At 37.8% G+C, this 26,300-nt stretch overlaps 1 long non-coding RNA gene across 2 annotated transcripts in view; it reads right to left on the bottom strand.

Moving 5' to 3' along the window:
• Positions 1-26,300, bottom strand: part of LOC141374106 (uncharacterized) — a 102,422-nt gene that overhangs the window by 55,668 nt on the left and 20,454 nt on the right. Inside the window, exon 3 of one of the 2 annotated variants that reach the window (XR_012380695.1) lies at positions 18,533-18,664. The exons of the other annotated variant lie outside the window; for it this stretch is intronic. This is a non-coding gene — a long non-coding RNA (uncharacterized lncRNA). The remainder of the gene's footprint in view (positions 1-18,532; positions 18,665-26,300) is intronic. 2 annotated transcript variants of the gene reach the window in all.

The following is a 26,300-nucleotide window of genomic DNA, read 5'->3' as shown; positions in this document are numbered from 1 at the left end:
ATTCCAACTGCTCTTGCCAACTGATCCAGATGCCAGCCAGCAGTCCCCGTGCCCCTCTTCCTCTTCCGATCACCTAATTAAACAATAGGGACTGCCGAGCACTGATAGAACCCACCTGCTGGAGAGGAAGTGCTGAAGATAATGGAGAGTAGGGAAGACTCCACCTCATCACTGCTTCCTTCCTTCTTCCCTATAACGCTAAGGAGCTAATGACGGCCTGTCAGAGAAATGTGAAGAGGATGAAGGACGGCCATGCGGTCAACATGCTGGTAGTTTCATCCTAAAGATATATTACTATCCCCTTTCACAGAGAGAAATCTGGCTAAGAGAGGATAAATAACTCGCCCAAAATAATGGAGTCAGAATTTAAACCCAGCCCTGTTGAACTCAGGCTGAACCCTGAAGCCCAGGCATGCTCTTTCCACACTGCAGAACCAAGCTCAGAAGGGAGAGGAAGGTTCTCCTGATGCTATCTGTCCATCCCATTGAGTCTTGCCTTTTCCTTTGTAAAAATGACATCATGAGTAATTTTCAATATTGTTTCCTAGTTGGTGTTACAGCTAAATACTGTTCATTATTGTAGTTCATAGCATGCCATATATTGAGAAGTGGCTTTATGAAGTCATCTCTAAGGAACACCAATAAAAACTAGGTAGTGATATAGCAATAATAGCTGCCTGGAGTCCTTTTTGTTTTTTTTAATTGTCTCTCAATGTGAACCTGTGTACTTTACTGACAAATATTTTCATTTTATGTAGTTACTTGAAATTTTAAATAGCTGTGTTTATTTTTTCCAAATTAACATATAGTGAGAAAGAGTTTGAAACATTTTCTAAGAAAAAAACAAGCAAATAAAAGGCATCAATTTTTAAATTTAACAAAAGGTCTTCATAGGGTTGTTGTGAAAATAAATGGGATCATATGTTTAAAGAATATTTAGCACGATGCCCAGCAGGTTATAAATGACCAATAAGTGGCAGAGATTTTTATTAGGAACACCATGAAATTCAAATACTAAAAAATTCAAAGCATTACTGACCACCAACTTTATTGCTTCTTAAAATATTGTCATAATATTTAAGCCAACTTAAATTTTAAGTTTTAACTATTTCGTGTAAATGGTAAACTAACAATACTTTCTCATTTATTTTTATACACAAATGAATTATTTTTCAAATATTTTCATTGCCTGTATCTCTAAAATAAGTGTTTTATTTGTCATTGGTACATCGATTTACACAGATTCCAAAAGTGATAGCAAATAATTCCAATGGGTCTTCTCAGAAAAATATGACCTCACTTTCTGCATTTAAAAAAAAATAGTTTGCAGAGGTTCCAAAAAAAAATAAAAATCTTTCTATTGTTTTTTTCCTGTTCTCCAAAGCTATGAATACTCAGAAAATGCTGGTATAAAAAGTAAAGTTCTGGACATATTTGTAAGCAAACTTATTCTTGTAATGCAATCATTAGAATCATAAGAATTATGGTGACCACACACATGCATCAAAACCATAGCGGTTTGTGGGCTGTCAAAAACACTCTTGGAGAGAAGAGAAGGCAACAAGATTCTGTTGCATTTGTGACCTCTAGAGGCCAACATGAACGTGATATATTTTATTCATTCAACAGTGCCTCCAAGTACAATCTTCAAGAGTTTGAGATTTATAGGCTTTAGAAAATACAGCAAATTCAAGAGAAGAGAGGTTCCATTTTAGGTGGATATGTTGCCTTGACCTAACAACCACAAACCACAAATTGAAGTTTTAAATAATAATTTGAAAAAGCCTCAGACTCCTGGAGAACCTTTATGGAAAATGAAAACCTTGCCTATTTCACAGTGGAGCTGTCCAGACTAATTACTTATTGCAAGTAGTCATCAAATTGAGGACGAACACGGTGAAATGCAATTTTTGGTGGTTACCTGTCCAGGAAAAATTATCAACCTCTCTGAGCCTCAACGTCCTCATTTGTAGGTTAAGTAATCACAATTAAAAACCACTTTACAGTGTTGTTTATAGATTAAATGAGGTAACATATATATTTAGAATGTATCTTGGAAATTGTCAAGTTCTAAAACCTGTAACAAAATTTCATTACGATCATCACTGTTTGTTGAGATGCTGTCTTTTCTCTCTGAATGATAAACTTTTGCACCAATAAACTTTTTCACCACAGTGATAGATCCAAGACAAAATATTGGTCTAACAAAGCCTTCTTTAAGTTAAAAAGCAGGGCTTGCTGCACTCTCTCCCTGTGTCATGCTATCATACAACAGTCCTCATCACTCTGAGTAGAGTCAGTAGAACTTGGAGCAGCAGTGAGTCAGCTGCCCAGATAGGTTTATTTCCCTTTGTCTTCAAGATGGTGCTTATGGTATGCCCTGTGAAATGTTAGAACATTTCTTCACTTCTCAACATGTTCAGAAATGGCATCTACCTACTTCCCCACACGCTGCGCCATTATGTTCAGGAGCTTTCCTCACGGGCCAAACCTTCCAAACTGGCTCCTTTTATAGTTGGAGTGAAGTCTGTATTGTTCATTTTGGCACGTTCATGCAGTCCGTCTACTATGTGGGAAGTGTCGAATAGAAGGTGGTTAAAGTGTTTCTGCAAAGCCCCCTTGTCCCTTCTTTATTCCCATAAAGCAAAAGTCTAATCATGGATACCTGTTATGAACCTTCTTTAATCCCACTGAACACTACAGGAGGAATTCACTTGACCTTTATAATTATGTAGTCTCTCTTGTCCTCAATGCCCCCTTACTTGTCAGCTCTCTCATGCCTCACAATAATTTCTTTTAAATTATCACCATCAAACCTGCTCTACTAAAATCTCTTCTTTTATTCTCAACAAACCAATTCTACTTTTATTTTAGAGAAAACCAATGCCTTCAGACACCAACTCTCTAAACTTCCCATCATCTACTTACCAGTGCATCTATATCCACAATCATTATACCATCCTCCCCTCCTGCCTCAATGAATTAGGTTACCCTCTGCCCGAACAGAACCTAATCTACACATCACACCCTAGATCCATCTATGTTCAGTCACAATTAAGTTCAGCAGAACGTGAAGGAAAACACAAAACGATAGTGGCTTAAGCAGAATAGAAATTTATTTCTTTTTTGCAAAATTTCAAACCCTATATAAGCAAATCAGGGCTATTATAATACTTCCACAATCATCAGAGATGTGGCTCCTTTTTTAACACATGCCTTCATTATTCTCAACGTCTGGCTTCCACCTCATGGTCCAAGATAACTCCTGAAGCTCCAGCCAACGTGTATACACTTCAGTCGACACACAAGGAACCAACTTTCCTACCACTGGCCAGAATCTAATCACAAGGCCCACCCAGATGCAAAGGAAGTTAGGAAATGTATTCTTAATAGGGACAATTATGAACCCAGCTAAAATTGAAGGGAAGCAGAGTGAGGAAGAATGGATACTGAGGCAGAAGTAACAGTCTCTACCTCTCCTACCTGCGCATCTTCCTCATTATGTTCACATTTTCTCTCCCCCATATCTTTTAGTTTCCCTTCTCTACTGAATCTTTCCCTTGGCCCTTCAAACATCTTCCTAAAACTTTTGTCTCTCTAACTACTGCTCTGCTTCTCTTCTCTTCACCACCAAGTGTTTTGAAGATTTTATTCGTTGTCTTTACTTTCTTGCAGCATTCACTTCTCAACACACTGCAATCTGACTTCTGCTCCTGTTGTCAGTTAATAGTCTTCCCCAAATATGTTGAAATCCTAACCCCAGGACCTGTGAATGTGACCTCATTGGGAAATCAGGTCTTTGAGGATGAAATCAAGATAATACAAAGGTCACACTGGATTAGAGCGGGACCTAAGCCCAATAACTGGCACCCTTATAAGAAAGTCATGTGAAGACACAATGAAACTGAGACACATCTGAAGAACACCACCTTATGAGGATGGAAGCAGAGACTGGAGTCATGCAACAACAAGCCAAGGAGCACCAAGGATTGCTGGCAAGGACCAAAAGCTAGAAAGAGGCAAGGAAGGACCTAGAGTCTACATGGCCCTGCCGACACCTCGATTTCAGACTTCTAGCCTCTAGACTTCTGATTTTTTCTTTTCAGTGAGAGGATAAATTTCTGTCACTGGGAGCCACCAAGTTTGTGGTACATGGTTATAGCAACCCTAGCAAACTAATACAGCCCCAACCGCTCCACGGAAACAGCCCTTGCCAATGTCAAAAGGTCTCCGTTGCTAAACCCAGAGGACAATTTTCAAGTCTTGTTTATTTGATATCTCTCTATGGCATTTGATGAAATTATTTACTCCCTGCTCTTGAAATCCTCCTGCCCTTGACCTTTGGGCACTACTCTCTACTGGTTTCCTCCTATCTTTCAGGCTACTCTATCCCAACCTTCCTTTCTAAATCTGTGTTTCAGACCCTACTTAGAATATTTATTCTTGTCACCTACTTCCAATTTAATATGTTAACTGAGCCAAAATACACTTAATTCTCCCCACCCTGCTCCCAAATTCCCAGTGAAATAAGTAAAATAATATAACATTTTGATATTTATCTAATTCATTTATATATTCAGCAAACATTATGTGTCTATTACATTCCAAACACTGTACTGGTTACCGGAGGTACAGAGATGAACAAGGCAGACTAAGGACCTCATGGAGCTCTCATCCTTGTGGAGATGTGAAATAAATAGCCAAAGAAATACATGAGACAATTATAAGTATGACACATGGCACAAAGGAAACAAATAGGATGATGAGATAGAGCAGGAGTCAGCAAATTCTTTCTGTTAAGGGCCACACAGTGAATGGCTTTGCAGGCCGTATGGCCCCTGTTGAAACTTTTCCTCCACTCTGATACTCCCGCACAAAAACGGATATAGGCAATACATAAGAGAATGGGTGTGGCTGTGTTTCAGTAAAATTTCACTCATAAAAATAGGCAGCAGGCCAGAGTTAGCCTGTGGGCCGTAGTTTTGTTGCCAACCCTTGAAAGAAGAAAATCAGGGTCGGTTGCTTTAGATTTAAGGGTCAACCAAGAAAAGCCTCTCTGAAGAGACAGCACTTAAACTGAGACCTGAAAGAGAGAAGGAGCCACACCTACCTTCCTTGGCCCAGGACAACAAACAAATGTTTTTAGGATCTGAAAGATTTTAATGACAATCTACATTATCTATAAAATGTGTAACTCCAAATGCTGGGGAAGCATCAACTCATGCACCCCAGTGTGGGAATTTGCAAAAAGAAAAAGATCACTCAACTTATGGCATTATTTAGTAGTTTTAAAGAGGGCTAGGAATCTGAAGCACTAGATAAAAATTTCCCTTTAAGCAGACTTACTGAAAGAAATAGAAGAAAGCATTACAAAAATCTTTTATCTGTATTCTAAGCAAGAATTGAAAATCTACTATATCTCTGAAAGAGGGATTTATTCAAAATCATTATTACATAAAAGCACCACATTTTATAAGAAATTACTATAGAAAAATCGAATCAGTGAATTTGTTTGAAAAGTGCAAAAAATAAGAGATATGGGGAACAAATCCAAGACATACAATTTACTTATAATAGGGACTCTATAGAGAAACAGAACATATAAAGATAAAGCAAAAATCATTAATAATTATAGAATAAGTTTTCCTTTACCTGAGAAGGCTTGTTTCTTCAGCTCAAATGGATTCATGAGGGCCCGGTCAAATTTATGTGGAAAGAAACAAACCTGGACATTCACTGATGAAATTCCTGAATTTGAAGGCTTTAGGAAAGGAAAACTACATACATCCAAACCAGAATAGGGGAAGGGAGGAGGGAAACAGGAGAAAATGTACAAAGAGAAAATCTTTAGAAACAGACATCTCTACAACACTAAGTGCTCCAGATGCTTTTAAAGACAAAGATTGTGATCCAAGATTTCTGTACGCATTCAAATGATCACTTACATCTAAGGATCTGATACAGATTCAGGAAGTATAGCCCTCCTGAGACTTGCATGAAAGTACTTTTTAAATGGAAAAAGCATAGTAAAAAAAAAAAAAAAATGAACGAGGAACAGGTTTTCAAATATGCAACATTATCTCCCTTCTCCCAAACTCTTCAGTGATGCAGACTCACTGCTCTGCAATGAAGAAGTAGAATCTATTTCTCCACCCAGCTGCATTTTGGTTGGACCTGTGATGGCTTGGACCCATGGAATACAGCAAACACAACACTCTGCTAGTTACGACGTAGCCCTTAGCTGACCCTGCAGCTTCTGCTTCCTTCTCTCCAAGCTCCGAGCGGCATGTTGGAAAGACTAGCGGTCCTCCTGGAGAGAAGCCACATAGAGGAGCATGAAGCACCTCAGACACTTTGGCAGTACTACCTATTATCTAACTTTCTAATTGTTGCCATTCTCATGCGTAAAGTTTCAATTTTCAGTTATCCAAGTTGAACTTCTTTTTATATGCTTTCTAGTTATTTTAGTTTGCCCCACTGTAATTTGTCTCTGTAGAATCCTTACTCTTTTTCCATTGGATGACCTAGCTTTTTATTGTTAGTTTATAGGAATTTCTTACAGTTTAATCCTTTATTGGATGTTCACATCCTAAATATCTTCTCCCATTCTGTCTACTGTATCCTCCACAGAGCAGAAATCTTTTTTGATGTCATCAATGATGGCAATTTTTTTCTTTATGGTCTTGTGCTTTCATTCACCCAATTTAAGAAATACTTTCCCATTCCATTGCTACAAAGATATTCTCCAACATTTTTAATAAAAGCTTTATAGTTTTGTCTTTTTAGTTTCAGATCTCTATTCCAATGGGAGATTATTTTTGTATTATTTTGTGGTATAAGTTTTGGGACTGTTTTTTCTTCAAATATTTTGCCAATTTTCACAATATTGTTTATCAAATAATCTTATTTGTTTATCAGATAAACCATTTCCTCAATTATCTACCAAAAATTCACCAAGTTCCCATATACACATGGATTTATTTTAGAGTCTATTCTATTCTATATCTACTTGGAATCTTTAATATCAGTATCATAGTATTACTATAGCTTGCTAACATATCTTAGTATTTGGTAATATATTTCCCCATATCACTTTTCTTTTTAAAAATTGTTTTAGCTATGTATGGATTTGTACATGCGCATTTTACTTCTGTTGGGTTCCTTATTTTAGCCTCGTTAAATTTACGTTTTAACTGGGGAAGAATTTGCATCTTTACAATGTTAAATCTTCCCTCCACAAGTATGATATCTCTTCCTAGTCAGGTCTGCTTTTGTGTCTTCAATAATGTTTTAAAATGTTCTCCATAATAACTTTCGCATTTTTAAGTCAATTTCTAGATACCTATAGATTTCCTTCTGGCTATTGTAAAGATCATATTATCTTCTGTTACATTTTCTAATGTGTATTGGTGTAAAAGAATTCCATTGATTGTTACTTACTGATTTGTGCTCAAACAACCACACTGAACTTTTTTTCTTTTCAGCCTTAAAAGCTTGTCTGTTGATTCTCTTAGGTTTCCTGTGTAAATAATTAAATCATCTACACATACTGACAGTTTTGTCTCTTCCCTTATGGTCTTATCCCTTATTTCTTTTATTTCTTATATTTCATTGGCCAGGACATCCAGTTCTTTGTTGAACAGAAAAGGTCATAGCAGAAATCCCTGTTTGTTACTGACCTTAAAGGGAAGGCTTCTAAGGTTTCTCCATTAAGTATGATGTTTGAACAATTTTACCATATCTCCCATTTAGGCAACATAGTGTCTCACGGTGTGTTTATTAATAAAGAAACTGAAAACCTCATTTTGAGAGACGGAATTTCTTGCCAATATAACACTGAGCTCCAAACTAAACTCAATGTTTGAACACATTTTCCCAACTTCACATAGTTTTAATTGTGCTTTTAGCTCCTACGTTCTCTCATTTCCCTTCACTAAATTTTGACCAGGGCGATAGAGTGTAAGTATTAGTCAGCCATCTGAAAAGGACTCAAGTAATTTATGGCTGGAATCCAGATAGACAAGTTCTGTCCCACTGTATATGAGGTGTGTGATCAATGAAACTGATTTTTACTAACATATATTAAGTTTTACTTTCATATCTTTAATGAGGATCAGTGTTTGAATCCTATCTCTAACCAGGAACTAACTAGCTATATGATTTCAGGCACATTACTCAATCTCTGAATTCACCCTCTCCTTCTATAAAATGTGGATTATAAACATGTTGGCTCATAGTGTAGTTCTAACGGGAATAATGCTTACCTTGTAAGATTCTTGTGAGAACTGTATATTCTAGAGATTACAGCACTTTCAATGGCCCTTGACATAAAGCTATTGTTACTATTTTATAAACACTGGATTTGAATCTCACAAAAGCTCTATGAATAGGCACAACCTCTATAAGTATGTATTTTTTACTTATTTTACAGATAAGGAAAGTGAAAGTAAATTTATAGACAGAGCTAATATTCAGTGAGCACACAATGGTACATTCTTGTCAGGTATTAAAATGTTAAAATACTTCCACAGATTCACTACGGAAGTACCCCACGTTCCACTAACCACCCTCCTCACTGCTCTCCATCTTCTCCCCTCAGACCCATGGACCTCTCCATGATCCAGCAACTGTAAGGCTAGCCGAAGGACTTGAAGACAGACTGCTTGGTAACAATGAGCTCCAGATTATTAAATATTTTTAATACCTTCTTTGTTTATTGTAAATGTCAAACCTAAGATTCAAACCCAGGTCTTTGTGACACCAAGTTCTAATAAACATAATGGACTAAATAAGGAGGTAAACAATGGACCACAGTTTCAGTGCATAAGCTTCTTATAAGTAAAAAAATGTTTAAAAATATCCTGAAGAAGGGAAAGAACGTCAGTAGTGCCTTCCTACTGATGAATTAAATCAACCAAATTCATGTTTTAAAGTACAATATAGCAAAAGCTGAACATTAATAGAAGTATACATATGCCATATTTAAGATTCTTTTTATGTTTTTTAATAGAATTAAATGTTTTACAATAAAATATGAAGCTATTATTGCTTTTTTAGTTGCTGTTATATCAAAGCCTTGGCAACATCCTACAAAGGCAGTGAGGATCATGGTAACAACCACTAGTTCAGTTGTACATCTTAATTTTGAAAAGTGTTTCGTTTTCCACATGAAATTTAAGAGAAATTCTGGAATTGGGGAAAAAACATATTGCTTTCTTTAAAATTTCCAATATTAAAAAGTTTTAAAATATAAATTACCTGTAAGAGAAAGTAGGCAGAACTCATTCAGAGACCCTCAGTTACTACAAGACAATAGGCAGCATAGGCCAACCTCTTCTGAGTTTCATGTCAATTTCATTAGGCATTCTAGCCTCTGTATTATGGAAGTGAAATTTAAAACTAAGTTGTCTCATTAAATAAAAATTCCTATTACATAATTTTAAAGTGTTTATAACAGGTAAATAAAGATAAACAAGTAAATATTCACAGGCATCCCTGAACTCCCACAATTTTGAGTTCCAAAATTCCAGACCTTGGAACTTACAAACTTAGAACTCAGAGTATCTTTTCCTATTGTAATAATTTTTTACTTTATTTTCTAGTTCCTTGCATATATATCATCTCCCACCTGAAATTGTAAATCCTTTGAAATCAAAGCCAACATCATATTCCTCATATTTCTTTATGAATAATCTATTATAATGCATAATCTATTATAGATGGCAGGTATTAACTAAAAAATAAATGAATAGATGTATTAATAAACAAACTACCAAAGAAACTGAACAATGATGAGATTTCTAGGCCAGCCCAACTTCATTCCCCAATTAAATTCAAAAAATATTTATTGATCATTTACTTTGAGTCAGGCACTTTAACATTATAAAAGTACAAGAACTACAATACCAAATATAATACTAATATAATACCAGATCATCTAATCAGCATTCACTGTGAGTTGGTTTTTTTTAATGCATTTTGAGTTCCCGCATCTTTGAAGTGGAAAAACATATCCTTGTTAGTTCCTTATTCAATATTTCCATAAAAGAAAGCAACTTTCTACCTTTCCAGAGCCACTCTTTAGGAAACACACATACATAGCACGCACACACACACACACTGAAAACTAAGGGGGAAAAAAGGTACAAAACAAAAGGCACCTATTGGTTAATTATACCTAAATTTTATGCTGATTAGTTTACTGCTCAGATCTTTGTAAATCTGGCCACACTTCACTCTCCTCAATAAATAAACGATGGTTTCCTATCAATTTAAAAACAGAAGGGAAAGCTCTTTCAGAGAATTTAATGCCCTCTTTCACCTACCTCCAAAAACCATTTTTAAAATAGCAAGCATTAAAAAAAACAATAATAAAATAGGGGCGCCTGGGTGGCTCAGTCGTTAAGTGTCTGCCTTGGCTCAGGTCATGATCCCTGGGTTCTGAGATCAAGCCCCACACTGGGCTCCCTGCTCAGCGGGAAGCCTGCTTCTCCTTCTCCCACTCCCCCTGCTTGTGTTCCCTCTCTCGCTGTGTCTCTGTCAAATAAATAAAAATCTTAAAAAAATAAAAAATAAATAACAATAGGAACGCCTGGGTGGCTCAGTTGGTTAAGCACCCAACTCTTGATTTCAGCTCAGGTCATGATCTCAGGGTCATGAGATCGAGCCTCACTATGGTTCTGTGCTCAGCACAGAGTCTGCTTAAGATGCTCTCCCTCTCCCTCTGCTCCATGCCCCTGCCCATGCATGCACTCTCTCTTTCTCTCTCTCTCTAAAAAAATAAAATAAAATATTTAAAAATAATAATAAATAGAATAAAATAGCAAGCATTTGCCAACCACCTCGACCAAGAACTGTAACTAAGACCACAACAGCACATGATCAGCCATCTGAAATGGTGCTGACAAATCCTCCATTAGAACAGGTTACATTGCCATCATTAACAAGTCATCAATTGGGTGCCTGGGTGGCTCAGTTGGTTAAGCGACTGCCTTCGGCTCAGGTCATGATCCTGGAGTCCCGGGATCGAGTCCCACATCGGGCTCCCTGCTCAGCGGGGAGTCTGCTTCTCCCTCTGACCTTCTTCCCTCTCGTGCTCTCTATCTCTCATCTCTCTTTCTCTGAAATAAATAAATAAAATCTTTATAAAAAAAAAAACAAGTCATCAATTAATCTGCTGAGAATAATTTTCTATATAATTTCCTCCCTGAAGGCACGAGGATCACATAGCATCACTGTGTTAAGCAGCTCTGGGAAATCTGAAAAATGTTTAAGATGGAGACTATGACATGGTGTGTAATTTCCCACTTGCAGTTTTATACTATCAGACTAGCACACATGCTATGCTCATCATTACCCTCAGAAGTTCCATAAATGTTATCATAAGTAATATAAGGGGCTATGGTTGCAATTTGCTTACAGTCCCATCAAAAAGAATTTCATGGTAGCTCCCTAGTTCCAGGAGTCATTCATTCTCATTAGAAAACCAAAGTTAGCAATGATCTGAGCAGAGTTGACAGTCACTGCTTGGAAGAAACTCTGAATGACTAGAGTATCACTTGACTGACTGTTAGTGGATATCCAGGTGGAAATTAGCCTAGACCTGGCTTATCCAAGTGCATCTTTTGAGTTTATTCCAGCTAAAGCCCAATTTTTAGGGTGATATTTAAGGAGAAACTCCCTACTCTCTCTAAAAGTTGGAATTTGTGTGGACTTACAAGGCTTTTTAACAACCTCTATTTGATGTTGTATGGATTTGAGATATTTTTCTTGGTCTCTTTTGCTATAATCTGTTTCCTGTGAAGTTTACCAAGGCCAATTTTCTTTTTCTTTTTTTTTAAAGAATTTATTTATTCATCTATTTAGAGAGAGAAGCATGCAAGCAGGGGGAGGGGCAGAGAGAGACAGAGGGAATCTCCAGGGCAGAGCCTGACTGAGGACTCCATCTCACAACCCTGAGATCATGCCCTGAGCCGAAATCAAGAATCAGACGCTTAACTGACTGAGCCACCCAGGCGCCCCATACCAAGGCAAATTTTCTTATGAAGGAAGCTCAGTTTTAGGGGACAACAAAGCCCAAGTATCAAAGTGAAGTCCAAAGTAAGCAATCGTCATAAAAGAATATCGATTAATCGATGCTTAGTCATTTCAAAAGTACTACTGAAACAATTTGTTGTCCACTTTTGTAATAGCCACCAGTTCATTACTTGTATTTCTGGAAAATATTACTAATGCAATTGTTCATATACTTTTTAAGAACCATAAAAATTATTTTTATGGTGACTATTCAGCATTGTCATAATGCTAAAAGGACTTTGAGGTGGCTTTCAGAGTAGCAATGCTACTGGTTTTCCCCTTCTCAGACTGCTCCTATTTGGTCTGCTCTGCTGGTTCCTCTCAACTTCGGGATCTCTTAACCCTTACATAGAGTATTGCAGTACTCCGTCTTCAGACTCTTCTATATACATTGATACTTCAACTTTCAGGGCTTAAAATTAGACCATCAAAAATGTTCAAGATGCCCAAATTTATGTCAATAGTTCTAAACTTCAAATGCACATAAACAATTGATTACTCAGTACTTCCACTTGGACATCTAGTATATATCTCGAGATTGATATGTCCAAAATTGAGTGCCTGAGAGTCTAACCTCCCCGCCTCGCAACCTATTCCCCTCACAACCTCCCCCACCTCCATTAATAGCAACATCTAGTAGTTCAAGCCAAAAACCTTGGGGTCATCTTTGATTCTCCTCTTTGCCTCACACCCCACATCCAAACCATCAGAAAATGTTAGCTCCACAAACTGACCAGCCTAATCTACAGTGATAGAGATCAGAGTAGTCATTACCCCCTGGGAAGTTGCTGAGGGTAGTGACTAAAAAGTCACACACACAAACACACACACGTTAGGAGAAGTGAAATGTTCTATAGTTTGAGCTGGGTGGTGGTTACAAGGATGCATAAACATGTTAAAATCCATCAAACTGTTTATTTAAATCATGAATTTTACTGTACACAGATCATACCTCAAATAATTAGTCAGATGCTTGTGATATATATTGCTAGTACCTTGGAAGGGTCAAAAGGACTAGAGTGAGCACAAAAAGGGCTCTGAAAAGATTAAACATGTTACTCGTAGATGCCCCCTGGACCATCTCAACAAAAAATTGGGATGGGATGATCTAGGAAAGACCTATGGAAAAGCCTCTTGTCTAATGAAATAAATACCAAAACATACACAAGAGACGTACAAGACTCAAAAATTCTATAAAAGCGGAACCAGTTTGGACTGAAAAAGACAGAGGACAAATGAAAAAGGCTGCCAGACCTCCAGAATTCTACAAGCAGAAAACAGACTGAGAAAGCTACTCAGTTGCAAGCCCGTGCTACTCTTCACGGGACAGGAAGGACAGCTTCAAAGGTGGAGCTGTAAAACCAAAGGCCCGGAAACAAACTGTGTTGTTGTTTGCTCACCTAGATGCAAAATTCCTTGGGACTGGTGACTTCTTTTTCCTTCCATTTTCTCTCTTTTTGAACGGGAATGTCTATAACTTTTATCCTATGTGAATTCCAGCACTGTACTTTTGGAGCAGCTCACTTGTTTCTTGAGTTTCATAGGTTCACAGATGGAGAGGGATTGTGCCTTAGGATGGATTACACACAGGGCCTCTACTGTATCTGGTTAGGTGATGAGATCTGCGACTTTTGAGCTAGTGAGGTTTAGATGAGGTTGTCTGGACTTCGAGAGTGGCCGCTGTAATTAGTTGAGACTTTGAGGGATATTGGGACTGGAAGAATGCATTTTGTATGTAGGACAGATCTGAATCTTTGGGGGCCAGAGAGTGGACTGTGGTAGGCAAAATCATGGCCCTCCAAAAATGTTCGTGTCCTAACCCAAAATCTGTGACTATGTTACCTTATATGATAAAAGGGACCTTGCAGGTATGATTCAGTTAAAGACCTTCAGACAGAAAGATTATCCTGGATTATCCATGTGGGCCCAATGTAACTATGAGGGTCCTTATAAGTGGAGGAAGGAGATGAGAGAGAGTAAGAGAGAGAAGGATTTGAAGATGGAGAAAGGAACCAAGCAATACAGGTGGCCTATGGAAGCTGGAAAAAGCAAGGAAATAGATTATTCCCTAGAGCCTCCAAAAGGAATGCAATCCTGCTGACCCCTTGATTTTAGCCCAGTGGGACCTCTGACCTCCACAACCGTAAGATAATAAATTTGTGTTTGTTTAAACTAGTAAATTTGTAGACATTCATATAGCACAAATAGGAAACTAATATACCCACCTATAGTTTATTTTTAATCTGACAGAGTGATCCTATTAAAACCTAAGTCAGATCATATCACTTCTCTCTTAAAACCCTCCAGTCCAGTAGCTGCCTTCTGTCTCACACAGAGCAAAAAGCCGGAGACTTTAGACCCACCTTCCAGATTAAACAATCTACTCCTTTACCTACCTGCCATAATCTCCTGATTCGTCTTCTCCTATGCTCCACTCTTCCCCTTCCTCACTGCCCTCCAGCATATGCACGGGAGGCTCCTTCTCACTTCTAGGCCCATCAGAGCCCATCTGTTTGGAATACGTCTTCCCCACCCCCAGATATTCTCATGTCTTTTCTTCTCAGCTCCTTCAGGTCTTTACTCAGATGTCACCTCTACGTAGGCTTTTCCTTGCCATCTTATCTAGGAGTAGACATTCTCTACCCCAACCCCCACTTTACTTCTTTTTTTTTTCAGAGTACTAATCCCCCCTCCCAACTGCATACTCTATTTTACTTGTTTTGTTCTCTCTCTCTCTCTCTCTCTCCACAAGAATTAAAGCTCCTTCAGAACCAAACGGCACCTGGCACATAGCAAGCACTCAATACATGATTGTGACATAAATGAATCAAAGCATTATCTTAGAAAATCTGACAGAACTTCCAGAGAAACTTTCTAAGCTCCTAGTGAATAAAAGCCAGGTCTTCCATTGCTTATGGAAATGTCTCTTCTCCCGGCTCAGGACTGAACATGGAGCAGACTTTAAATACATACTTAGAGCTTTTATTATTTTTTTGTGATAAAATACACATAACATAAAATTTACCATCTTAACCATTTTCAAGTGTATAGTTCTATGGAATTAGTACATTCACATTATGTACAACTGTCACCACTATCCATATCCAGAATTCTTTCATCTTCCTGAACTGAAACTGTGTACCCATTAAACAGTAACTCCCATAAGCCTCTTCCCCCAGTCCCTGGTGACTGTCATTTTACTTTCTGTCTCTCTGAATTTGACTGTTCTAGGTACCTCATATAAGTGGAATCAAACCATGTTTGTCCTTTGTGACTAGCTTATTTCACCTAGCATAATGTCTTCAAGGTCCATCCATGTTGAAGCATGTGTCAGAGTTTCCTTCCTTCTTAAGGCTGGATAATATTCCATCGTTATGTATACACCACATCTTGTTTCTTCATTCATCTATTGATGACCACTTGGTTTGCTTCTACCTTTTGGTTATTGTGAATAATATTGCTATTAACATGGATGTACAAATATCTGTACCAGTCCCTGTTTTCATTTCTTTTGGGTGTATACACAGAAGTGGAATTGCTGGATCACATTATAATTTTATGTTTAACTATTTGAGGAAGTACCACACTGTTTTCTACCGTGACTGTGCCATTTTACATTTCCACCCACAGTGCGTAAGGTTCCAATTTCTCTACATCCTTTTCAATACTTATTATTTCTGTTTCTTTGGATTTTTTAATAGTAGCCATCCTAGGGACGCTGGGTGGCTCAGTTGGTTAGGCGACTGCCTTCGGCTCAGGTCATGATCCTGGAGTCCTGGGATCGAGTCCCGCATCGGGCTCCCTGCTCAGCAGGGAGTCTGCTCCTCCCTCTGACTCCCCCCTCTCGTGCTCTCTCTCTCTCTCTCTCTCATTCTCTCTCTCAAATAAATAAAGTCTTAAAAAAAATAGTAGCCATCCTAATGTGTGTGAAAATCTATCTCATTGTGGTTTTGATTTGCATTTCCTTAATGATTAGTGATATTGAACATCTTCTCATGTGCTTATTGGTCATTTATATACCTTCTTTGGAGAAATATCTGTTCGAGTCCTTGGACCACTTTTTAATTAGGCTGTTCTGGTGTTGTTCAGTTGTAAGAGTTCTTCACAGATTCTGGATATCAATCCCTTGTCAGATATGTGATTTGCAGAAATTTCCTCCCATTCCATGGATTTCCTTTTCATGATCTTGATACTATCCTTTGACACACAAAAGTTTTTAATTTTGATGAAATCTGACTTCCTTTTTTTTGGTTTTTTTTTTGGTCTCCTGGGGCTTTGGTGTCATGTTCAAGAAATCTCTGCCAAATCCAATGTCATGAGGTCTTTGCCCTATGTTTTCTTCTCTGAGTTTTATAGTTTTAGCTTTCTGCTTGGGTCTTTGATCCACTTCAAGTTAATTTTTATATATGGTGTAATGGAAGGGTCCAAACTTCATTCTTTTGCATGTGGATATCCAGTTTTCCCAGCACCATTTGTTGAAAAGACTGCCCTTTACCCATTGACTTGTCTTGGTACTCTACTTAGGGCATTTTCATTAAGTCTCTTTATAATGAATTCTGCTATAAGTATTGTCTAATGAAATTTATTACACAAATAATAAATTCATTTCTTGTTTTGAATGAATACAAGCAGTACACCTCTGGGAACAAAGCAGAAAATCACTACACTTGCTGCCTCATACACCTACTTCTAAAATTATTTGACTCTTGGGGTTCCTGGCTGGCTCAGTCAGTAGAACATGTGACTCTTGCCCTTGGGATTGTGAGTTCGAGCCCCACATTGGGTGTAGAGTTTACTTAAAAATAAAATCTTTAAAAAGTAAATAAAATAAAATTATTTGACTCTAAAAAGTGCAGTACATTTCATTACATATCACTTACACCTAACAGATACAGAAAACCTTTGAAGAATATAATAAAGTAGAATACAGAAGAAATAAAATCTACCTAGAATGGGGAAAATGAAGAGTGTTAAGTCAATGGTTCTGAATTCCTAGATTAGTCAGACTCTTAGTTCTTCAAGGTTCAACCCAAGAGTTATACTGATTTTGTGTTTTCCTTCTTAAATTTCCTTTGCTCCACCATTCACCCCCATACTTTGATTATTCTCAGAGATCTCATCAACCTTAGCAATCATGATTCAATACATTTTAGTCACTAGGTTATCTAAAAGGAAGTAGAGGGCCTTATAGTACTCATAAAAATAAAGCTATGGTAATGAAACTAGATCTGTATTATTTGTGATTTTTAGTCTCTACTCAACATTTGTATGTGATTAACCAAAAACACAGACAAAAGTAATAGTGGTAATAGAAACAGTAGAAGTAGAGGAAGCTAACATTCATTGAGCTTACAATGTGCTAAGGACTTAATATTAAATTTCATTTAATCCTCAAAATAACCACATGAGATAGGTCCTGCTATTATCACATTTTAGAGTTGAGGAGACTGAAGCTTAGAAAGGATTTTACGTTCACCCAAGTGATGGACTAAATGGAAGAGACAGTCTTTAAGTCCAAAGTCTGTGCCCTTACCAGTAACACCAATACGTCGCAAGCTTTAATCAGTCAAGTACAATTTTCACTTGTTTGAAATATTTGTTTACAAAATGTATTTCTGTTATTACTTACTTAAATTTTTCTTTAAAATCAACTTCTTTAAAAAAAAAAACTTTCTTTTTAAAGGTACAAAAAAGAACAAGAAAAAAAGTCTCTAATGATACATAAATACCTACCAAGACTCTGAGTATGAATCCTGCTCCTCTTTAAAATGAAAGATTCAAAGTGTTTGAAAGATATAAATGTAATTAACACTGAACTAAGATTTTCTTTTCAATTCATCAGAGGAATTGAAAAGAAAATTCAAAAGCAGTGATTTCACCCACTATCTAATTGAATGTTCTTTAAAGGCTATCATGCCAAACAGACTGAGGAATCATTTACTATTCCTTCATGGTATCTGCCCCTCATCTTGGGGAAACAATACATTGCTCTCTATTGTGCATGGATGTGCTATTTACACCAATAGCAAATTAACTCTCCCACCAACCAACTACATAAGTGAGAAGTCTACAACAAGAAGATTCTCAAGATCCTCAGGTATACTATAAACAACAACGGTGGAGGGAAGAGAAAAGTCGATTTGCAAAGTCACTGATAAGAGATGGTAAACAGATGTAATAGAAGGTTCAGGCCTCTTTAAAAAACAAATGGAATTAAGAATTAAGGAATAATAATGTCCTATTTAAGACCTTATTTTAAAAGAAAAGCTATATAAGATATACTGTAATAAGATCTCATAAATTATAAATATTTTTAAAATCTATACTTTTATCTTCACAGTTATTAATTTCATAGACACCATATCTTCAATCAAACTAAGTACAAAACTATGTTAAAATTTTTAACAAAAGGAAGGTAATTTATTTTTAAAATTTAGGTTAGTATTGACATAAATACCTGTGAATTTCTTTCCTTGAGGCTGACCCACGTGCCAGGCTGAGAAATGCTTGACTGTTCCGCACCCTGCCCTCAGGGCACCCACTGAAGTGAACCACCAAGAGTTCTATGGTCATTCTGCTTTTCTCTACCCTATGAATAAAGGCAGGTATATTTGTGAACCTATAAATGGAATTAAGTCTGTTACCCAGAAAATTTTTGTATTTCTTATTTATAACTTGTCTTGTTGAATTTCAAGTATGAATGTTAATCAGCTTCATCGTTAAATGGTATTTTAAGCACTTGTACGTGTTGGAGACTGTAAAAAAAAAAAAAAACAAAAAAAAACAGAAAAAAAAACCACTAGCTAATCCTAAAATTTTTTCTAATAATTACGTGATTATGATTACTCAAGAGCAGGATTTGAGGAATGAATTCAAATAATAATTCAGTTATCTAAATTTAGAACATAGGCAGTTACCTGATGGGCCAATAAAGAGTTGGGGTACATTTAGCCTAACTAGAAAAGTATAGTATCTGGAGCATTCCCCACAAAACAGGTATCTTGGGGGAAAGGGGGAAGGTCCTAAAGGGCTGAGGAAGCCCGTACTGAGTTTTGGAAGACAACACCAACATTGAGTCACCCTAAGACAAATGTAGAACCCCAACATAGGCAATAGGAGTCTATGATGTGAGACAGAGCTTTAGCAACAGCTAGATGAACCTTCTTTTCTGAGATGGTAAAACAGTACCGCCGGAAGACATAAGCATAGGGAAGGCTGTTGCTTTGTCCTGAGGATGTATTCTGCAAAGTGTCCTCTAGTGTCCAAAAGCTTTCATTGCATGTCAAAACTAGAAACTTTTCTCGGTTCCTAAGATCAAGGATCAGCACTCTCTCACCACGGCCTGATACTCGATAATCAACCTGGTGATTCTTATTTTTCAAGTTTCCACGTGTTTTCCACTTGATCTTGATATAAGAGACAAAGCAGACCATGTAATCAAAAGCATACTGATTTAGTGGCCAAAAGGAGGCAATAAAGAAATGGTTCTATTGCAGGTCCAAGCCTCGAAGCTATCTAATAGATTGACATGAGTATCCCACTGTAATTTAAGGTTAAATTAAGGCCTGTGGGCACCACAACACAATCCAATTCAACCATCACTGGCATATCTTCAGATGGGAATATCCTTACAGGTGCACAGAAAACAACTCACATCCCACTCTGTCTGGCTCCATCATGTAGAATCTCCCATGACCCACTCATGGCTCCACTTCTATCTCCTTCCAGGAGTCATTGCCTCAGTATAACATATCCTGGATGCAAGCACATCCTACACAAGATCTCAAATGATCAGGTTAGTATAAAACATATGAAATGAGAATTTTTTAAACACTAAATTTTGAAGTCCAGAGTCATGAAAAATGTGTGATTGATTCCCACCTCTCCTTTTTTGGAACTGTTTATTTAAACTTCCTATTGGAGACATGCCTGGGGGTGGCTCATTGGTTAAGCGTCTGCCTTCAGCTCAGGTCATGATCCCAGGACCCTGGGATGGAGTCCCAGTTGGGCTCCCTGCTCAGCAGGGAGCCTGCTTCTCCCTCTGCCTGCCCCTCCACCTGCTGGTGCTCTCTCTCTCTCTCTCTGACAAATAAATAAATAAAATCTTTAAAAAATAAAAACAATGAACTTGTCATTGGATATAGAAAGGGTAACTGGCAATTGCTGAGCCCTGCAAAATATTTTATATAGGCTCCTTCATTTGATTTAATTCTTACAACAACAATCCAGTAAGATTGGTATTATCACTGACATTTTACAATTGGGAAGAGGGACTTAGGGATATCAAGAGCCATGTCCTCTAAACCTCCATAGTTTCCAGTCTTTCCCATCTCAGTAAATGTCGCCACCACCCTTCCAGTTGCCCAGAGGAAAAAAAAAAAACCTATGTAACATCCTTGAAGTTTAAGCATGTCATCATGTCCACTAGTCCCATCAGTCAAAATAACCATCATTTATTACTTGAACTACAGCAAAAGCCTCTTAACTCATGTCCCTATTTCCACACTTGTCTACTCCATATTCCAACCCACCAGCCAGAGTGATCTTGGTAAAACATAACCCATAAAACAAACTGGCTTAGACACTTCAGTGATTCCCCACCATACTTAAAATAGAAGCCAAGTTATTTCATCCTGTACACAAAACCCTGGATAATCTACCAAGAATTCTAACTTCCTGCCTTCTCTCCAGCCATAAAGACCCATTTCTACTCCTAGAACACTCTAAGCTTGCTCCTACTCTAGGGTCCTTGCTCTGCAACTGTCTTCACACAGATCTTCACAGGAAAAGTTCATTGTCATTCAGATTGCAGCTGGAATATCATCTCTTCAGATGGGTCTTTTCTCCTGACAACCTAAAGCAGCCCATTCTCATCTTCCTATCATGCTACCCACTTTTATTTTGTCACAGTACTAATTACTCCTTGCTGTCTTCTTTTTTTATTATTTTTTGCACTTATTTCTTCCCATCCCTTCCCACTAAAATGCACGTTATTAGATGCCCTGCCTGTCACATTTAGCCTTGTAACTCCAGCCCCTAAAACACTGCCCAAGATATTATAAGGACTCAGTAAATGTTAGTTGAGCAGTGCCCAAGCTTACACTGTTAGTTCCAGAGCCAAGAGTAAAATTCAGGTGTCCATCCACAAATTCTTTTACTACATTCTGATTCCTACATGAGTTTATTTATAAATTTTATTACTTATTTTACATATATGACCTTTACCACCTCCTTAAAATTAAAATTATGCTTATCCTTCAAGGCCCATTTTATTTTCACCATGGTGCTTGTATTCATCCCCAATCAAGTTTCATATTTCCTTCTCAGTATTAGTAAAACATCTTTATTATATTCCATTTTTGCAACAGCTTACCTTGTTTTTTGTCTCCCCACCTAAACTACATAAGTTGTTTGAGATTAGGAATTGTGTCTGATTGTTTTTCATTTCTCCCAATGCCTATAAGACTGCCTCGAACATAGAGATGATTCAATAAATTCTTGCTGAATTATTTTCTCTCCCTACAAAGAATCCTGTTGATTTCCAGAAATATAGGGTGATCGCCATACAATAAAAATCACTCAAGGAGGCAGAACAACCTGTTTATTGACAATAATGATACTTCCAGGGAATATGTTGGAATGACTAAGGGGTTCAAGGCAATATTCCACACATTGTCGAATGAATTCCGTGGAGGGATAAATTGCATCTCACTGACTCAGAACCTATAAATATTTTTCAAGTAATATCTACACAGAATGTTGAATTCTAAACAACTTTTGAAAACCACTAATCATGTACATTCTCCCCCAAATGTCACACAGTGTAAAACTGATGGATCTTTTGTGACCTGATGACATCTGTCTCCATTCCTAAAGGCATCATAATGGAAATGTGGTCTTCTATCATCCTGCTACAGTTGGTAAAAATCCACTAGATACTTTTTAAAAATATTTTGGGAACACACAGTCATGCAAACCAATGTCTGCCTGTCCCAGCAGGGGATAGTAAAAGACTTCACAAACACCAGATGGGATTTAACAACAACGTTAGTAAAACATAAAATGCTCCAAGAGTGCTAAGTCACTTCATGAACAACTCAAAGCAAATATATTTGATTTCCATTATACATATTTTTCTTTCTTAAGAAATTCTAAAATTTTCCAATAAAAGTTTTATCATAATCCTCTAACATTTAATTTCTCTTGAAATGAAATTATAATTATTTACCCTTTGGGTACTAGGCATAGGTTATTATTTGGGGGTACATTAAAACTTTCTAATTTTGCCACAGGTCTAGAACATATGGAGTTCTAAATAAGTATTTACTTGATTTCAATATGTTAAATGCTTGTTTCCCCAGAAATCCAAACAGCCCAATGTGACTTTTTTATTTTTTGTCCTACCTAACTTTAACCTTATAACTATTCAGATATTAGTATTTTAATACATATTTTATAAAATAGTAATTGCTACTCATTTAATAAAATATGCCCTAGAAAGCCATTGTTATCTAATTTTGTTTTAAAGATGATTTTCTTAGACTTTTGGGGGAATGTAAGATTGTGATAATAAAACAGAAATCGATTTTCTATTCAGAGTGAGCAGAGGTACAGACTTCCATCGGCCCCCTCCACAAAAAATTATGTGTGCAATTGGATTTTTTTAAGAGTTTATTTATTTATTTGACAGGGAGAGACACAGCGAGAGAGGGAACACAAGCAGGGGGAGTGGGAGAGGGAGAAGCAGGCTTCCCGCGGAGCAGGGAGCCTGATGTGGGGCTGGATCCATGACCTGAGCCAAAGGCAGACGCTTAACGACCGAGCCACCCAGGTACCCCTATGCAATTGGATTTTATTGCGTGTTTCACTCAAATAACAAGCAGCCAGGTTGGGAGCAAGAAAAGACAAAGTGTCTACAAATGTTCCTTACTGTTGTTTTATTTAGATTAACGTTAGAAAATGGTTTCCTCTGCCTAACCAACTCTCAGTAAATGGTTGCAATCGAGAAGAAAGCAGTTGAAACTCAACCTGAAGACTAAATTTTAGCTATATTTAAAATATTAAGTATAGGCAATAAAGCAACTCAAGTAAAATGTACTTGTGTGGCCCACACGATGGGCCACAGCCTTATCTGTGAGCAGAAATGCCCCTTTCCCATCCTCTGAACCACCCCACTTTGAGAAGGAAATTATTCAGAGTCATAAGAGGTATAACAGAAATCAAAGCAGCGGGAGTCAAATTCTTGCTTGATGATACTTGTTGTCACTTGACAACAGTCCTAAAACCAAAAAGGTCAAGGTCATAGATTTGCCCTACTGTGGGGTCAAGAAAGGGTCTCTGCTCACACAGTATCTTTAATCTCAATGAGAGTGAATGTCACTGAAAGCGAATCTAATTATGTCACTCTCCCACTTAAAACTCTTCACTGGCTCCCCTCTGACCTCAGGAGAAAGTTCAAACTCCCTAGAAAGCCCCCCAAACTCCTTTAGGAAAAGGGTGTGCTCGCTTTTCGGGCTTGTTTCCCAACCTGCCTCCTCCCCACCCTTGCAGCTGGGCAGCCACAGGCAACTCCCCAAGGACACGCGAATCCTCCAACCTAGCACACCCATCCCTGAGTTTCTCCTGATATGTCCCCATCCATAACCCAAGCCTCCACTGAGAGGGCAGCTCCTGGAGGGAGTCCTGTATCCCCAAAGACCTGGGAGAGCAGAAAATCCTCCTGCAAGTTGTTCCCAGTGCTGTGCACCTACCTCCCACGGATCTCACTGTATTCGAACTGCAGGGTTGTCTGTCTGTCTCTGTGGCTGGCCTGTATTATTTAATCCCCACAAAAACCAAGGAGGTGAGCCTTAATGTGCTATTTCACAGATTAAGAAACTAAGACTCAGAGAGTAATTTACTTAAGGTCACTAAATTAGTGGTAGAAGAACAACAAACACCCTATACCTTCTCTTAACCATCATACTGTGCAGCCATTCAGCATGGAGGTCTTAATCCCAACATTATGATGTTTGGTATTGTACACATATATGTTGCTTAGCAAAGGACTTGTGACATACACTCTGTGCTCAATAAATATTAGCCATCATCATTAATACTAGCATTAGCATTAGTGCTGTTTGGACAGAGTTCATCTCTGTCAAGGCAAAATTCCAAGTATCCTGCCAAACCCAGGATCTTTCCAAACAGTGGGAACGATCATAGCTGATAGTTTTCTCAAACTATTTCCCCTCCTTTTTCTCCTCAGAAATCGTTGAGACCAACCTGTGTTACTCTTCTAAAACAGACAAAACGGATTACTCTCAATTGAAAATCCTGTTAACTTCCATCCACCAGCAAACCATTTCTTGGTTACTGAGGGCTACATTAAAAAGTCTAAAAAAGTATATGTTTCACATCTTTGGTGTTGTTATTCTATCACTGTTTTAGCGTGATATCCATCTTGATCCTTCTGGCTTGACTTAGGCTCATTATATGTGAGGCCAAGGTACAGTGGATTTTTACAAAACTCTTTATTTCTTTAGGGATGTGAAACTGAACCTTGTCCCAATGGCAGCAACATCTATTTAAAGACAATCTGATTTTGTAGGAACTTAGATGGAAAACAATGAAAACAGGAACTGTCTGCTATTAAATATGTTTCCTGTAACCCAAGCTCAGTAAATTGAGTCTCTTGGTTTTGCTGTTGTTCGACCTCTGGGAGTCCTGTTTAAATCAACAGGGTTTTGTGAGTACAGATCAATGGCAGGATTTTTGGTTTCACAGAGAAACAAAGCTTTCCAGGAGAAAGAATCAGCCAGCGTACAGCAAGTACAGTGTCTTAATTGCAAATACACTTTAGAGCGCTGAGGAATTTTGTTAATTCATTGAATCTGGACTGTGTTCTTCCACATTAAAAACTAAGTGCACAATTTAACATACTTGGCGTTTTCTTTTTAAGGGCAATCCAAAATTTGAAATGCCTCTTGCATTACAGGTCCAAAGAGCCCTCATGAAAGAAAAAAAAAAAAAAACAATAAATTCTTTGATTATCATCTTTTTTTCTTTAAATTTTTATTGTTATGTTAATCACCATACATTACATCATTAGTTTTTGATGTAGTGTTCCATGATTCATTCTTTGTGCATAACACCCAGTGCCCACGCAGAACGTGTCCTCTTTAATACCCATCACCAGGCTAACCCATCCCCCCACCCCCTCCCCTCTAGAACCTTCAGTTTGTTTTTCAGAGTCCATCCTCTCTCATGGTTCGTCTCCCCCTCCGATTTCCCCCCCTTCATTCTTCCCCTCCTGCTATCTTCTTCTTTTTTTTTCTGAACATATATTGCATTATTTGTTTCAGAAGTACAGATCTGTGATTCAACAGTATTGCACAATTCACAGCACTCATCATAGCACATACCCTCCCCAATGTCTATCACCCAGCCACCCCATCCCTCCCACCCCACCCCCACTCCAGCAATCCTCAGTTTGTTTCCTGAGATTAAGAATTCCTCATATCAGCGAGGTCATATGATACATGTCTTTCTCTGATTGACTTATTTCACTCAGCATAACACCCTCCAGTTCCATCCATGTTGTTGCAAATGGCAAGATCTCATTCCTTTTGATGGCTGCATAATATTCCATTGTATATGTATACCACATCTTCTTTATCCATTCATCTGTCGATGGACATCTTGGCTCTTTCCACAGTTTGGCTATTGTGGACATTGCTGCTATAAACAGCTGGTGCAAGCACCAGCTTGCATTCCCACCAACAGTGTAGGAGGGTTCCCCTTTCTCCGCATCCCTGCCAACATCTGTCGCTTCCTGACTTGTTAATTTTAGCCATTCTGACTGGTGTGAGGTGGTATCTCATTGAGGTTTTGATTTGGATTTCCCCGATGCCGAGCGATGTTGAGCACTTTTTCATGTGTCTGTTGGCCATTTGGATGTCTTCTTTGGAAAAATGTCTGTTCATGTCTTCTGCCCATTTCTTGATTGGATCATTTGTTCTTTGGGTGTTGAGTTTGATAAGTTCTTTATAGATTTTGGATACTAGCCCTTTATCTGATGTGTCATTTGCAAATATCTTCTCCCATTCTGTTGGTTGTCTTTTGGTTTTGTGGACTGTTTCTTTTGCTGTCCAAAAGTTTTTTATCTTGATGAAATCCCAATAGTTCATTTTTGCCCTTGCTTCCCTTGCCTTTGGCAATGTTTCTAGGAAGAAGTTGCTGTGGCT

This window comes from Callorhinus ursinus, unplaced genomic scaffold (genome assembly GCF_003265705.2).
Source record: "Callorhinus ursinus isolate GAN/ISIS: 27379988/994484 unplaced genomic scaffold, GSC_fseal_2.0 scaffold14, whole genome shotgun sequence".
NCBI lineage: Eukaryota > Metazoa > Chordata > Mammalia > Carnivora > Otariidae > Callorhinus > Callorhinus ursinus.
This window is presented reverse-complemented; position numbering and strand designations above follow the sequence as displayed.